This window comes from Leucopleurus acutus, assembly GCF_964270905.1.
Source record: "Leucopleurus acutus genome assembly, chromosome: 3".
NCBI classification, from domain to species: Eukaryota; Metazoa; Chordata; class Mammalia; order Artiodactyla; family Delphinidae; genus Leucopleurus; species Leucopleurus acutus.
The window spans coordinates 135,468,850-135,482,162 of NC_139145.1; the positions used below are offsets into that span (position 1 = coordinate 135,468,850).

A 13,313-nucleotide genomic window follows, 5' to 3' on the forward strand; every position below is an offset into this window, starting at 1 on the left:
GTTAGATTATTTATTTGATATTTTTCTTGTTTCTTGAGGTAGCCTTGTATAGCTATAAGCTTCCCTCTTAGAACTGCTTTTGCTGCATCCCATAGGTTTTGGATTGTTGTGTTTTCATTGTCATTTGTCTCTAGGTATTACTTTTTTTTTTTTTTTGCAGTACGCGGGACTCTCACTGTTGTGGCCTCTCCCATTGTGGAGCACAGGCTCCGGACGCGCAGACTCAGCGGCCATGGCTCATGGGCCCAGGCGCTCTGTGGCATGTGGGATCTTTCCGGACCGGGGCACGAACCCGTGTCCCGTGCATCGGCAGGCAGACTCTCAACCATTGCGCCACCAGGGAAGCCCTCTAGGTATTTCCTGATTTCCTCTTTGATTTCTTCAGTGATCTGTTGGTTATGTAGTAATGTAGTGATTAGCCTCCATGTGTTTGTGTTTTTTACATTTTTCCCCCTATAATTCATTTCTAATCTCACAGCGTTGTGGTCAGAAAAGATGCTTGATATGATTTCAATTTTCTTAAATTTACTGAGTCTTGATTTGTTACTCAGGATGTGATATATCCTGGAGAATGTTCTGTGTGCACTTGAGAAGAAAGTGTAATCTGCTATTTTTGGATGGAATGTCCTATAAATATCAAATAAATTTATCTGATCTATTGTGTCACTTAAACCTTCTGTTTCCTTATTTATTTTCATTTTAGATGATCTGTCCATTGGTGTAAGTGAGGTGTTAAAGTCCCCCACTATTACTGTGTTACTAACAATTTCCTCTTTTACAGCTGTTAGCAGTTGCCTTATGTATTGAGGTGCTCCTATGTTGGGTGCATGTAAATTTATAATTGTTATATCTTCTTGGATTGATCCCTTGATCATTATGTAGTGTCCTTCCTTGTCTCTTGTAACATTCTTTATTTTAAAGTCTTTTTTATCTGATATGAGTATTGCTACTCCAGCTTTCTTTTGATTTCCATTTGCATGGAATATCTTTTTCATCCCCTCACTCTCAGTCTGTATGTGGCCCTAGGTCTGAAGTGGGTCTCTTGTAGACAGCATATATATGGGTCTTGTTTTTGTATCCATTCAGCAAGCCTGTGTCTTTTGGTTGGAGCATTTAATCCATTCACGTTTAAGGTAATTATCGACATGTATGTTCCTGTGACCATTTTCTTAATTGTTTTGGGTTTGTTTTTGTAGATCCTTTTCTTCTCTTGTGTTTCCCACTTAGAGAAGTTCCGTTAGCATTTGTTGTAGAGCTGGTTTGGTGGTGCTGAATTCTCTTAGCTTTTGCTTGTCTGTAAAGCTTTTGATTTCTCCATCGAATCTGAATGAGATCCTTGCTGGGTAGAGTAATCTTGGTTGTAGGTTCTTCCCTTTTATCACTTTAAGTATATCATGCCACACCCTCCTGGCTTGTAGAGTTTCTGCCTAGAAATCAGCTTTTAACCTTATGGGAGTTCCCTTGTATGTTATTTGTCATTTTTCCCTTGCTACTTTCAATAAGATTTCTTTGTCTTTAATTTTTGCCAGTTTGATTACTATGTGTCTTGGTGTGTTTCTCCTTAGGTTTATCCTGTATGAGACTCTCTGCACTTCCTGGACTTGGGTGGCTATTTCCTTTTCCATGTTAGGGAAGTTTTTGACTATAATCTCTTCAAATATTTTCTCTGGTCCTTTCTCTCTCGCTTCTCCTTCTGCGACCCCTATAATGCGAATGTTGTTGCGTTTTATGTTGTCCCAGTGGGCTTTTAGGCTGTCTTCATTTCTTTTCATTCTTTTTTCTTTATTCTGTTCCGCAGCAGTGAATTCCACCATTTTGTCTTCCAGGTCACGTCTCTGTTCTTCTGCCTCAGTTATGCTGCTATTGATCCCTTCTAGTGTAGTTTTCATTTCAGTTATTGTATTGTTCATCTCTGTTTGTTTGTTCTTTAATTCTTCTAGGTCTTTGTTAAGCATTTCTTGCATCTTCTCGATCTTTGCCTCCATTCTTTTTCCGAGGTCCTGGATCATCTTCACTATCATTATTCTGAATTCTTTTTCTGGATGGTTGCCTATCTCCACTTCATTTATTTGTTTTTCTGGGGTTTTATCTTGTTCCTTCATCTGGTACATAGCCCTCTGCCTTTTCATCTTGTCTGTCTTTTTGTGAATGTGGTTTTTGTTCCACAGGCTGCAGGATTGTAGTTCTTCTTGCTTCTTCTGTCTGCCCTCTGGTGGATGAGGCTATCTAAGAGGCTTGTGCAAGTTTCCTGATGGGAGGGACTGGTGGTGGGTAGAGCTGACTGTTGCTCTGGTGGGCGGAGCTCAGTAAAACTTTAATCCACTTGACTGCTGATTGGTGGGCCTGGGTTCCCTCCCTGTTGGTTGTTTGGCCTGAGGCACCCCAACACCAGAGCCTACCTGGGCTCTTTGGTGGGGCTAATGGGAGACTCTGGGAGGCCTCACGCCAAGGAGTACTTCCCAGAACTTCTGCTGCCAGTGTTCTTGTCCCCACAGTGAGCCACAGCCAACCCTGCCTCTGTAGGAGACCCTCCAATACTAGCAGGTAGGTCTGGTTCAGTCTCCCCTGGGGTCACTGCTCCTTCCCCTGTGTCCTGATGCACATACCACTCTGTGCGTGGCCTCCAAGAGTGGAGTCTCTGTTCCACCCAGTCCTGTCAATGTCCTGCCATCAAATCCCACTAGCCTTCAAAGTCTGATTTTTTAGGAATTCCTCCTCCTGTTGCTGGACCTGCAGGTTGGGAAGCCTGATGTGGGACTCAGAACCTTCACTCCAGTGGGTGGACTTCTGTGGTCTAAGTGTTCTCCAGTCTGTGAGTCACCCACCCAGCAGTTATGGGATTTGATTTTGCTGTGATTGCGCCCCCCCTACCGTCTCATTGTGGCTTCTCCTTTGTCTTTGGATGTGGGGTATCTTATTTGGTGAGTTCTAGTGTCTTCCTGTTGATTGTCCAGCAGCTAGTTGTGATTCTGGTGTTCTCACAAGAGAGAGTGAAAGCATGTCCTTCTACTCCGCCATCTTGGTTCAGCAAAAAAAGAATGATTTGGTTTTTTGTTGTTTTCTGTATTGTGAAAAAGGAATATTTACTTTCATAAAGTATTTAAAAATATTCAAAAATTAACATATACTAATGTTAATCCCGATACAAGTCTTAGCATAATATTTAAAATAGCTTAAATGTTGTTTTAGTTATTAAATTCTGTGCTCCTGTAATTTTTAAACACAACAAAGCAAAGCCAAGGAAACAGTAGTTAAATTGATTTTCATAATCCTTCTTCCATAGGATCATCTGGAATGTATTAAACACATCTTCCCTTTTCCTTACCGTAAAATCTAAGGGGAAATAAATATTTTTACAGAAGTGAGTCAATCACATTTGAAGTTAGTGAAATTGAGGGCACACTGAGATTTCTTTCTTCATTAAAGTAACTCCAAAGATACTTTACTGCATGGTTTATTCTGGCCAAATAAAAAGAGCAATTGGGACCAAGATGCAAGAAAAGTATGTGTTGTGTACAGTATCTGTTGGGATATGATTTGAAAGACTGAGATTTGAAAAACTTTACATATATTCCAACATATCACATACCTTTACACATTATTAACATCTTAAAAAACTGGACATAAAATAGTGTAAAAGCCAACATTATGTCATGAGGAGCAGAAAAGAGAAAGAGCAGACATTATAAACTTTCTTACATGCTTTATACCAAAATCCTTAAAAAAATAAACTGGAATGTGGCTTGCCGCCATAGGTGCAAAGTAGATTATAAATTAATTTGGAAGCAGGTGTCCATGGTTGTCGAAAAAACAATGCCAACTGAACATTTCCATAGCATTAAAAGAGCACACTATGGTTATACTTACAACAGGCAAGAAAGAGAAATAAGGTCATAATGCTGGAACATATTCCTCACTCTCTGAAACAAAACCTGGAGCCATAAATGCTGCAGCTGGAAGAGTTTTGTAGAAGTTTTGATCTTGGTGGGCGAATTTGGCATTAACATCTTTAACTCAGATGCATAGCTTGCAGTAAAATCCATATCCACAAGGTATTTTCTATTCCCAACTGTGAAGTTTCTGCTCTTTCTTTTTCTTTGAAGAAGAAATAAACAAAGACCAAAAATTATGGGATTCGTTAAACTTCAATTTGTCATTTCTTGGAGCAAGTGAAGTTGCAAAACAGAAATTCTCAAGCTAGCCATATATATAGTTATGGTAGTATAATACTTTATACTCACTAGCACAGAATCCCATTCCATTCGTGAGCTGTGTTGAAGAATAACAATGTCTGTGCCTCCATGGGCAGTATTTTCCTCTGATAAGAGTTGTGTTTCCAGTTGATCACAGATTCCATCTACCAGTTTTCCAATGCTGAATTCTGGCAGTTCCCATCACCTTATTTTCAGTTTAGGGCAAAGAAAAAGATCTGATATGGGACTCATTTGTTATTTTATTCCCTGGCCTTGGCTGAATGACAATTGTGACATCTCTCCACTCTGTCCTCCATAGAACTTGGACATGTTGTGGGATATATATACAAATTACAGAAATTTACCTGGCCCTCCTAATAGCCACTTGCTTGATTATTAATGCGATTGTCAGATAGTACATTTGATTTCATAATTAAAATATGCATACACATTTAATATAAAGTATATATTTGAATATATGCATACAAATACTAAAGATGCAAAGAAATAAATACAGTTGATTTTTTCATGCTTTAGTGGTAATTTTAATCTCTGCTTGTATTTTCATTAACTTAAAACTACTAGGCAAGAAATAAATGACTCATGTACAAACAGTTAATCTCCCACCATTCTCCTCAGGTTGAGTAATCATCTGCTGATTTGTCTGGTTATTTAGGTTTGGTTGAATCATATGGCATTGTTATTTCCATAGGAGAAAAACAATTGAATATTAGCAACAGCAAGTGATTCAACCTAATAGATTCAAGTTCAATCACCAGTCATGTAATTCCCTTTGTTGGTTCCAGCTAATAATATTAGGACCAGGACTCTTCCCCCAAATACTTCTATTGGAGAGACTCAGCTTTACCCCACTAATTTACCATATGCCCTTGTTTCCTCTTTAAGGGGCCCATTTTCTCTGCCTTCATGTTTCTTTTCCTTTCTTCTATTGTTTCTGCAGAGAGAGAGAGAGAGAGAGAGATGAAGAATAAAGAAAGATGGAGAACGATGAGGTGTGGTTCTTCCCCAAATCCTCCTAAAGATTCTAAACTCAAAAATGTTTGGTTATAAGTAGATTTTTGTAGAAACTGGTAAACAAACTGGGCCTTCTGCCTGGTTTGATGTGTGGGAGCAAAGAGGCAGAAGCTCAAGGAAGCCAGTCCTGAGCACTCACAAGAATCATGGGGAGGATTCTGCTTTTCACAGTCCTATAGTATTCGGGTCTGTCCAAGTTTAAATAGATCTCCAGGTTCCCTATTTGACATCTGTGTTTCATTTGGGGTCCTGTCCAGTGTCGTTTGAATTAAGGGGCAGAGCTGAACCAGGAGTACAGCCTTGTAATGACTTCCAAACTGTGGCGGTACACTGTGCAGGGCGATTAGGGATTTGTTGGATTAGCTAAAAATTTTGATGAATTTGGAAATTCCATTGAAATTTAAAGAAAAGTTATGGAAACCATTCTGAGATAGGCAGTACAGCCTTTGGGGAAAGTACACTGTTTAATATTGGCTATTTCAGAAAGAAGGTAGGTATGTGTTGAATCACAAACAAGATGGGTGGTAACATCTGTCGGTATAAAACATACATAGGACTTCCTGGTATGCAGTGTCGTTTTGTTAATGGAGAGAAGAGACATTTTGTGGCAAATGCCTGCTAGCAGGAAAAACCGTTGCTTTTCCAGAAATTCAGGTCAGGAAATGGGAAAGAAGTCAAAGAGGTGAACTGCTACAGCACTATGAGCAAAGGTGCTCCTATAAACACCTAACCCTTTCTCGTACATGGATGAGGCTCTAGAGGGAGGTGCAGCAGAGGGCAGGGTGTCCACTTAATAATATCCAGGGTGGTCTCTGACTCTGAGTATGAAGAAAATGTGGCACAAGGTTTAGATTAGGAGTTTCACCCCCTTCTTGGGGCTCCCTTAAGCCTAGTGCTGTTTTCACTGTATTGACAATAGTGCTACATTCACAGACTTCTCTCCAGGTTTCTTGGAGACCGCTGGAACCTGCTAGACCTGCCAGAGAAGACCTTGTCTGTTTGGGCTGAGTTGGCAAGACCCCTCAAATGAATAAAGAGGCAAAGCTGGAAGAGGATTCCAATAAGACCTTTAGAGCCTGGATTTCTCTAAGGCCAGAGGAGAAGAATGGGGGAAGTTAGGCCTGTGTGGTGAAGTAGGTGTGGTGTGAAGGGGAACGGAGTGCTAAGTAGTCATCATGCTTTGTCTTCTCCTTACCTTTTCCTTTGGGGGAGAACTTGGTAAAAACTGAAAGACTGCGAATGTTCCCCTTTTCACCTTCACTTAGGGGGAATTTTAATAAGGTGGAGAAAATTACATTCACTAGAATTCACTTAGACAAACGTCCTGTTTAGGAAATTTGGGGTTTAGAACAAGATTCCAACGATATGTGTGGAACTCTTTTGAGCTAGATAAGCAAAGAACTTTCTCACTTCTTGGAGGGGAGGAAAGGAGAGACTAGTACTGGTGGATCCACCCAAATGACGGAAAGTCACATGTTCTATAATGCAACTCTCTTCGTGAGTGTGTAACAAGGTAATAAATTCAAGAAATGCTTGAGCAGGAGTGGATTTTTGGTGGCAGCCAATGAGGAGACTCTGTGTGGAATTATGGGAGCACTTGGACTGGAGAGCATGAAGCCAGGGAGAAGGATGAGAAAACTGGACATTACCTGTAATGTTCTGCACTCTCACAGTCTGTATAATTGGCAGCCAAGTTTAACCAGTTTTGTGATGTATGTGTGTGTGTGTGTGTGTGTGTGTGTGTGTGTATGTGTGTGGTCACCTAGCTAAATAAATGGAGTCATGTCTTCCTGGGAATCTTCCTGCCCCAGGACTGTATGTTCCCATGGAAGCACTTTACACACTGTTTTGTAATTATCCTTCTGACTGCTTTTTTTCCCCAGACACAGACACTTCCATTCCACTGAGTTATCACAGTTCCCTCATTCAAAGGTGTCCTTGTCTCGCTGTTTTCATAGGAAGTCCATGTAGATGAGGCAAAATTCTTTCAAATAATTTTAACCTTGTCCCTGTCAGATGGATCTAAGAAGACCAAAAGAAAAAGGGAGGGGGGGAACCCCCTTGGGAATCCTCTGTGACTGCCATACTCTTGCTTTCACATCTTTGTTTATCTTAGCCTCTTGCCTAAATGCCTTTCTTCCACCCAAATCTTATCCATCCTTCAAGTCCTAGCTAAAGGCACACGTCCTCCTGAACTTTTCTCTGATCTTTCCAGTCCTTGCTGATCTCCTTTCTAGCATTTATCTTGTCTTTAACTCCACTGCATCCTCTTTGATGATGAGGCATGTTTTATGCTTCTAAAACTTCCGCAGTACTTAGCACAATGGTGAGTGCATAGCAAGCATTTCATTTAAACACATTTCTTACTAGCCATGTGCAAATGTGGTCTACTGATTAAAGATGTAAGCCCCTAGAGGGCAGAGCCTAGGGCTTCTGGGTGTTTTTTTTTTGTTTTTTAAACAGGGCTTCACACATTTTAGGCTGTTCGGCTGTATTGAACAATGAAGGCCATGAGAGTACTAGAAACCTCATTAAAAGTTTACATGGGATGCGTGCTTAGCTCTGATACTTTATGATGGATGTGAAACAGCAATGAGCTGTTCTGTAGGTGTACTCCCAGTGGCCAGACATGCCAGGAGAACAATTATTACAGTTATTACCTACTGAGATTTTAACTGATTTTCCTTTGTGCAAATATTGCCATAAAGCTAAGGAACCCAGCATCTTGACTTTGAATTCATCCTGAATTAAATAATGAATTATTATTGCTAGAAAAGACATAAGAGCAAAGTATAATTAGAAAATCAGCAACCATTGGTCAGTAGTAAGACTGGAAAAATGGAATTAAGCCAGAGTCTCTTTACTCACTTAAGGAGCTCATACCTTTCTTAAAGCCTTGTGTTATTAATAATAATAATAAGAAACTTTGTCAGCTACTTGGATCCAGAGAGCATTCCAAGACCAACAGAAATGATTTCAGGGAGCCAAGTCTTCAGGGTTTGCATAATTGCTAAACACTGTATTTCTCAACTTTCATAAGACATATCCATCTTCAAAATTTATTTATGAGATAAATAATTGAGCCTGAAAATTTGATGCTGACATTTCCTGCTTATTGTGGACCTCTATAGAGTTGTCTTAATCACGTTTTCAATAGTGTCCAAGAATGACATTCTTCTGACTCCTTTTAAGCAGCGACTGTGGAAATTTCTAGTGTAAGCGATTGCCTCAGTTTTGGTAGCCATTTCCTTGGGGGCATACAGTTGTGCCTCTTTCACTTGTGGAGTAGGTCCTGCAGAATGGAGGAGTCACATCCTTCCCTCAGTCTTCCTCCATGCCGTCAAGACTATGGAAGGTTTGACTTCATGAAAAGCCTTTATGTATCCTAGACAAAGGATATTCTTTTTCATCCTTGTAAAAGTGATCTTGCCCAGGGAATCACATAGAGAAGGGTTGGGTGAGGCAGGAATGAACTGACTCATTGATATATCTCCCATGAACTCTGGATTGCTTTAGAGCGATGAAATGAGCAGTTGAACGATTTCTAAATTCCGAGACAGAGAACTGGCTTAAGAACAACAAACACAGTTTGGGCCTGCATAAGATAGAGGGCTTTCTAGGGGATCAGAAGAAACCTGTTTTGCACACGTGTTACTCTAATTGTGATCCAGAGCTATGGAGAATTTCAGTGTGCTGCGGTTCCTGCATTGAGACCACAGCTGTTATGATTCAAGTCCCTCTGCACCCTGCGTGGTGGTCTTGCATTGTTGCATAGGTCCATAATAGGATGCACATAGAAAAACAAAACAAGATATCAAGGTTTGTGCTTGGTTCCAGTGAATGGGGGTAGCTTTGCTCCCACAGTTCGGTTTTGATCTGTCTAAAAGGCCTTTGGAGAGGCAAATGTACAAACTGAAAACTTCTTCCAGTATATAGAATCACTTGTTTTAGCACTTACAAATGAGGATTGCACGTGCTTTTATTTTAAGTTGCAGTGGAAGGCAAAATTAAAGGAAAAAACCCCACAAACCTCTGGTGTTGCAGAGACTGACAACCAGGTCAATAGGATATAAGTTTCTGTTAATAGGGTTTTTTGGTGTCATTGCTTGTAAAAGTTGATTTGGTCCTGAATGTTAGTCTTCTGGATATAAAAAATATTACATATATATGTGTATATATATATTTTCTGACTCTTGCAGTAAGAATAGAAAGTGTCCATTCCTTTTCATTAATGAAGTCACTTGATTGTGTGTGGGTCATTTAGTGGTCTGCTTTTAACTTGGTGGGTGTGAGTTTCTTTGAGGGTTGTCATCCTGCATATTGTTGGCACAATATTTTGAAGCATGGGCCCAGCAAAGTAGACCAGTTTTAAGATAGTATGTTTGGTTTGCTGCACTTTCTGGGATGAGGCACTAAGGTACTTCATCTCTGTGAAATTAACTTTTTAAAAAATATCAACAACAAATAACTTTTCCTTGGTTATTCAGAACTCCTTATTGAACTATCAGTACGATTGCTTTTAAATTTTCAAAATCTTGTTACACTATCCTGGGTGACATTGTCTCCAGTCTTAAACTGTCTTGGGTGTTCTTACCTCCTCAACTTTCTACACAGCTTTTCTTTTCTCTCTCAACTCTGTATAAATTGCTTCACAGTCACCTTCCCATATAGCTACATTTCAGGGCTTTTTTGCTCCCATTCCCATAGCCCCTTATATATTTTATTGGTAAAGGGATTATAAATTCTTCAAAGGTTAGGAACTGCTATATGTTTACCTCTGTAACTCTATTAATCTTAATGTATGTATTAACTCAAAAATTATTAACCATCTCTTACTTCTTTCACATACCTTTGCTTCTCTTCTTAATATGCCCTCTTTTTATCATCCCACTGATATAGAACTTTGTTAATAACTTCAATGCAGTGGTCCTCAACCTTAACTACATATTGGGATCATTTGGATAGCCTAAGAAAATACTGATAGCTGGGTCCTATCAGCAGAAATTCTGATTGAATTGGTCTGCAGTGTGGCCTGGGCTTTGAGGTTTTATTAAAAGCTCCCTAGGTGATCCTAATATCCGGCCAAGGTTGAGGGCCACTGCTCTTGTGCCCTGTCAGTTCCAATCGTGAATTTGAGTTTACTTGAGTTTGCACTCTATGCAAATGTCTAGCGCTTTAATCTTTGCAATGATGTTTAAAATGATGATGATAACAGTAAAAGTGATAACTAACAATAATAACTAACTGTTATTGATCACTTCTTGCCAGGCACTAAATACTTTATAGTTTATTTTACTTTTATAAAAATAATGAGATAAGAAATAGTGTTATTCCCATTTTACAGATTAGGAAATTTAGGCATAGGGAAGTTAAATAAATTCTCCTAAGTCACATAATTAGTAAATGACAGAGCTGAGATTTGTACCCAGGCAGGTTAACCTCCAGAGTCAACACCTGCAATCACATTATGCTGTTGTCTGTCACACCTTCTTCTTGGGATAATGACTCCTGATTAATGGGGATTTCCAATTTCTAGAAAAAAATTGCTAGCCTGTCACATAGTATTTTCCCTGTTACTTTCATCTACTTACTCTGCCCTGTGAGGTATGATGAGGAAGAAATTTCTTCTAAAGGGGGACCAGGCAGATCAAAATATAGGAGAAAAACGTGCTGCAGAGCCACAGAAACATCTAATCCAGTGTTTTCAAGTGTGGTACTGTTGACCAGTAGAATGCCCCCATCAGTTGTGACAATCAAAAATGTTTCAGACATTGCCCAGTGTCCCCTCCTTGAGAACTACCATTCTAATTAAACAGCTTTCAAGCCAGTAATAGTAATTAAACTTGGAGTAATAAGATGTTTTGATTGATGGTGACAGCTTATTTCAAAGCAAACATATCATAATTTATTTATTCAAATGAAAGTGTTTCTACGCAAGTAATCTACTGGGAAGACGACACTCTTATTCCAACAATGCTGCTGTTGTTCAAAACATTTAAAAAATTGTCTTCAAATCTTGTAGTACAACTTAAAAATAACTACCCAGCATAATAAATCATCCTTTGCATGGGGAATTTAATATTTAGAAATCTCTAAAAGATATTTAAAGCCAAGTCTGGTGAGTAGGGTGTGTTGATGAAGATGAACTGTAGAGTTTTTTTGTAACTCTAACAACTTGGTCTTTCTTGTATGGCTCATAAACTGTCTTTGACAGCCATTAAGTAAGAATTCAAACTAATGTTCTGATTAGTGATGCTCTTTGTAGAAGTCCTTCCAGAACTTCTCCTCTGAAGGACAGTACTATATAAAACAACCCTGTATAATGCTCATTTTTGTTTGAAAATAAATTTCATTTCCTAAGCATCATATATCATGCATGTACTAAGAATTTTCATGAGTGAACAAGTCCTAGTACTAGAGAATAGTGGGAAGGCTTCCTTAAGGAAGTTAGTCTTGAAAGAAGGAAAAGCCAAGGACTGGCGGAGAAAAGTTGGGGAAACAATTCGGGTAGGGGCAGTAATTGTGCAAAGCTTGGAGGTGGGAGGGAGTTAGTCATGAATTAAGGATGGTGAGCAGGTGCACTTAACTGGATTGGAGAGTCTGAGTGGAGGACTGTGGTCTTAATCCTGGCCACATTATCAACATCACCTGAAAAGTTTATAAAAAGCAATAGCTGCCTGAATCCCACACTGGACCTTTAAATAAGACACCACTGCTGTGGTGTCCTTAGTCTCTGTTTTGTTTTGAAAATCTTCACAAGATATCTTAATGCATATACATGTTTGAGAATCAGTTTAATAAGACATATACTTGGTTGAGTAAAGGGAGCCTGCAATCCATGTTTTCCTTGCTCACAAAGTGATAGTGGGCCAGGTCAGGCTTCTTAACAGGGCAGTAAGAACCTCATGCAGTTTTGTAGATACCAAGGTGATGATACCAATTTAATATAAGAGAAGCCAAAAGAGGTTAAATAACTTGTCCAAGTTCATCTAGCCAGTAAGTGCAAAGCTGAGGCATAATTCCCAAGTCTGATTTCAGCTCCCACATGGACAGATCAGAGAAACAATTAGGGACTTCGTTGGAGCATAGGAGTGGGAGAGAGGTTAAAATAATAATGGAAGGTGTCTATACCTTTAGAGGGCCTTAGAGAGCAGGAGGGAAGAAAATGAAAATTGAATATCCACCATGTGCCAGGCTGTATCTCATTTAATCTTTCCAGTACCCCAGCAGGGTAGCAGCAGTGCATGCAAGGGTGCTGAGGCTCAGCGTGGTCAATAACTTGTCTGATGCCACACAGATAGGAAGTGATATTCAGACCACACTTTGGAGCTGGCTCCGGAGCTCATCATGCTCTTTTTATTACCTCATTTGGCCCCTTAACTGACAGTAGTGGTTCTTTACTGAGGCCAGTTTTGCCCCCTAGGGACATATGGCAATGTCTAGAGACATTTGCGGTTGTTATAATTATGGGGTAGGTGGGGGCTTCTACTGCTATGTAGTAAGTAGAGGCCAGATGTGCTTCTCAATAATGCGTAGAACAGCCACAAAGAATTATCCAGCTCAAAGTTGCAATAGTGTTGAGATTGAGAAACCTTGATGTAGGAGGATGGTTGTAGCTCAGGAAGTTGGCAATGAAAGACAAGTTTATGGGTAAGATAATGAAGTGACTTCAAACATTCATTTATTAGTTAGGTGTTCAGTTAAATCTAGCTGTCTCATCTTCCACCTGAGAGTTACGTGAGGCTGAGGCATTGCTCATTGTATTCTAGTAACTGACCTCATGCCTTAACTGACTGCTTTTTTTTCTGTACACGGGCCTCTCACTGTTGTGGCCTCTCTCACTGCGGAGCACAGGCTCCGGACGCACAGGCCCAGCGGCCATGGCCCATGGGCCCAGCCGCTCCGCGGCATGTGGGATCCTCGCAGACCGGGGCACAAACTCGCGTCCCCTGCATCGGCAGGCGGACTCTCAACCACTGCGCCACCAGGGAAACCCCTGACTGCTTCTTTACATGAGCCCTCCTTCAAGACCCCACATGGATTTACCACAGGAACAGTTAGTTTCTACCCACCTATTAAGGTGAA

The 13,313-nt window shown here is 40.1% G+C and overlaps 1 long non-coding RNA gene across 1 annotated transcript in view; it reads left to right on the plus strand.

The window, feature by feature from the left end:
- The first annotated feature begins 2,394 nt into the window (after positions 1-2,394).
- Positions 2,395-13,313, plus strand: part of LOC309960172 — a 217,936-nt gene continuing 207,017 nt past the window's right edge. Inside the window, exon 1 of the long non-coding RNA XR_014326124.1 lies at positions 2,395-2,544. This is a non-coding gene — a long non-coding RNA (uncharacterized lncRNA). The remainder of the gene's footprint in view (positions 2,545-13,313) is intronic.